The sequence below is a fragment of the Pleurodeles waltl genome, chromosome 4_2 (assembly GCF_031143425.1).
Source record: "Pleurodeles waltl isolate 20211129_DDA chromosome 4_2, aPleWal1.hap1.20221129, whole genome shotgun sequence".
NCBI lineage: Eukaryota > Metazoa > Chordata > Amphibia > Caudata > Salamandridae > Pleurodeles > Pleurodeles waltl.
The window spans coordinates 972612946-972617019 of NC_090443.1; positions in this window are offsets into that span (position 1 = coordinate 972612946).

Here is a 4074-nt window from a genome sequence, read left to right on the forward strand (position 1 = left end):
TTTTATTAGTTTTACACGTATTTTCATTTTTTTAAATTATTTCACCAGTCACTTCTTGAGTTATCATTGTTGTCAAAGTTTATTTGACTTCGCTTCCTGTGATGTCATCAAATGTGTTAATTGCTAATTTTAATGGCAGCACCGCCCTCATCATCACAAAGTAAGTATTTATTCACATCAGAATGATAATTGAATATTTACATTTGTAATTGCAAGGAATAATCACAGGCTAAAAAATTAGAACAAAATACTTTATTTTTTTCAATAAATCACATATACAAAAGCATAAATATAGAAGAAGGTTTTGCGCCATGGTGTGGTGCTCCTGGATTACCAGTTATTTCCTGATGGTCCCTTTGTGTGGGTAACTAATGTAAGGCAACATACGTTTGGACGTTTTGCAAACACATAAGAAACATTTTGGTCACTCCAAGTCTTGCAACCTTCATAACGGGAACTTTGTAGTCCCTGTCTTAGCATTATAACCTTCCATGTAGCTCTCTGGCCCCTATATAAGCAGTTAAGAGGAAGATTCATTGCACTTGGGCTTTCAATAGTTGGAAATATCCTGGGCGTTCAGGCTCTCCCACCGGTTCTTGCTGCCAGTACAAGATGGAACCATTGCACATTGAGTAATCTGAGAGTTCCCCAGCACACAGTGAGCATGTCTGCCTCTTAAAGTTAGGTTTCTGTTTGTCTTTAGGTCAAATTGATGCAGGGACACGTTCAACTGCTCAGTGGTAGAACTGCTCAGCTGTATAAGGTCTCCATGGTAGAGCTGGAGGTTCAATAAGGTTCCAGGGCATTGAATCATGTTTTACCATTCATATGGTGAGTGCATAAAGTTGGGAGGCTCTATTAGGATTCAGCTGTAGAGCTGGGAGGCTGCCGAAGGTTTCAGTGGTGCTGTATTGTAACCTTTAAAGCTTACGTAGAGTTGGGAGGCTTTATAAAGAATCTGCTACATAGCTGGGAGGCTTCATAAGGTTTCAATGGTGCTGTATTGTAACATACAGTGCTTGTATAGACCTGGAGGGCTCTAGAATGATTCAGTGGTGGAGCTGGGAGACTCTATAAGGTATTCAGTGGTTCAGCAGTGAGGCTCTGGGAGATTTCAGTGGCAGAGTTGTATAAGGTTTTAATGGTCACAGTTGGGAGGTTGCATAAGGTTTCAGTGGTATTGTGTTACATTGTAACATTCATAAAGTATCTGCAAAGAGTTGAGAGGCTTGATAAGGATTCAGTAGTAGAGCTGGGTTGCTCTATAAGGATTTTGGAGGCTACATAAGGGCTCAGTGGTATTGTCTTGCATTATGACATTTATATAGTGCTTACATATAGTTGGAAGGCTTTACAGAGACTCAGTATTGGTGCTGGGAGGATCTATAAGGATTCCGTGGCAGGTTGCATAGGGTTTCAGTGGACGAACTGGGAGGTTTTAGTGGTAGAGCCGGAAGCCTATATAAGTATTCAGTGGTAGAACTCGGAGACCCTACATGGTTTCAGCGCTAGAGTTGGAAGGGCTGTATATTGTTTCAGTGACAGAGCTAGAAGGCCCTGCAAAGGTTAAGTGGTAGAGCTCGTGTAGTAGTTCAATGCGAGCTGTGTGGTCAGTGTTGTTTCAGAAGTAGAGCTGTGTGGTCAGTGTTGTTTCAGTGGTATTGCTGCGTGGGCAGTGAACTGGTGTAGTAGTAGAACTACATGGCCAGTACACATCTTCAGGAGTAGAGCTGTGAGGCCTGTGCAGTTGTCCAGTGATAGAGCTGTGGGACTTGTATACCAATGCAGTAACAGAGTTATGTGGCCAGTGTATTGGCTCAGAATGAGAGTTGTTTAGCCTGATACTGGTTCAGTGATAGACCTTTGTGGCCTCTATAGTGGTTCAGTGGTAGCCCTACCTGCCTGTGTATTGGTTCAGTGGTAGCCCTACAAGCCTGTGTATTGGTTCAGTGGCAGCCCTACATACCTGTATATTGGTTCAGTGCTAGCCTTATATGTCTGTGTATTGGTTTAGTGGTAGCGCTATATGTCTGTGTAGTGGTTCAGTGGCAGCCCTACATACCTGTGTAGTGGTTCAATGGTAGCCCTACATACCTGTGTAGTGGTTCAGTGGTAGCCCTACAAGCCTGTGTATTGGCTCAGCAGTAGCCCTATATACCTGTGTATTGGTTCAGTGGCAGCCCTACATGCCTGTGTATTGGTTCAGTGGTAGCCCTATTGCCTGTGTATTGGTTCAGTGGTAGCCCTATTGCCTGTGTATTGGTTCAGTGGTAGTCCTATATACCTGTGTATTGGTTCAGTGGTAGCCCTACATGAGTGTGCATTGGGTCAGTGGTAGAGCTGTATGGCCTTATACCGGTGATATACAGTAGTACGGCCATGGAACTTGTGTGCTTGTTCACCGAGCGGGCTGTAGTGTTCCAGTGGTAAAGTGTTGAGGGACCTGTGTAATGGTTCAGTGATGAGCAATGGAACCTGTGTAATAGCTGGGTGGTAATGCTACACAAGTGTGTAACAGTTCAGTGGTAGAACTGAGGGACCTGTGTATTGGGCCAGACCTAGAGCTGAAGGAACTGTGTGGCAGAGCTGTGGGGTTAGTAACCTGGATCGGTGGTAGTGCTGTGGGATTTGAGTAGTTGCTCTATGGTAGAGTTGTATGGCTTAAATACTGGTTCATTGGTGCAGCTGTGGAGCTTGTGTAATGGTTGAGTGGCAGTGTGACGTGAGTGTGTAAGGATTTAGTGGTAGACCTGGGTGGACTGTACACTAGTTCAGCTGTAACCCGATTTAGTGACGGAGCTCTGAGGCCTCTATAAATGTTAACACTGGGTCTGTGAGGGGTGTCCACTTGCTGGCTTAAGGGCAATTTCCACACTTAATGAGTGGTGCAATAAGTCGGTTACCAGTTTAAGTCCAACATTTATTTGCACGACTGACAGTTAATCCCTGCCGACAGAAGTATGTGTACATTGGTATAGCAAAAGAGAAGGTCCAATGAAATTGACGAATCGAAAGTGAGTGGTCTCTATTTGGTATTGGTGTTGTTATTTAGCACTTACATGGCACACACACTGCTGTTACTAGGGCATCGCACAACCTTTCAGTGGCTTGGGGTATAACTTTATAAAGTTTTCTTCTCAGACCAGAATGTGACCCGTTTCGGGGATGGCGTGTGGTCAGTAGGTGAGTGTGTCAACTTTAAGCAGCCTTGAAATACAGCTGAGTGATGGTTTAGTGGTGATAGCTGTACAATCTTGATGGACATCCTTGGTAGGGCTCTATGGATCACAAGAGCTTTCAGGAATGAGGTTACTGTATTATCTGAGGGTCTTACACTCATACGACTATATGGCCAGTCCTCTGATTCAGCATAGTAGGGCTGTCAAGCCTGCCTGATGGAGCTCACTCGTAGGGCAGTGGTACCATTTAGATGGTTCTAAATAGTAAGTCACCAACAATCTTTGTTGTGATAGAATTTACAACCACCCAAAATGGTTCTGTGTTGGACTTTTCCAGTGGCCTCGAGTGACAGAGCTTTATGGCCATCCAATGAACTAAGGTATCAGTCTTAAAGCTACCAAAGTAATTGTATCCACTGGTCTCTCAGAGAACCGAATGTGTCTAATTTGCAGGGTTGAATGATCATCCCAGTGGATGTAAGTGATTGGGTTATAGGACCTTTCCAATGGCTGTAAGTGGTGGGATGACAGAACCATCCCAATGGTTGTAAGTGTTTGGGTGAAAGAAACATTGCAATAACTGTAAGTGGGAGGGCTTTACGACCACCACAATAGCTGTACCTGGTAGGGTTACAGGACCATCCCAATCAATGTAACTTGTAGAGTTAAAGGACCATAGTAAGTTGTTGGGCTTTAGGACATCCCAATGGCTTTAAGTGGTAGGCTGACAGGACCATCCACGTAATTGTAAGTGGAAGGTTTTAGGAACATCCTCGTGGTGCTGATTGGTAGAACGGTAGGACCATCGCAATGGCTGTAAGTGGAATGGTGCCAGGACCACCTCAATGGCTGTAAGTGGTAGAGTAAAAGTACCATCCGAATGGCTCCAATTTGC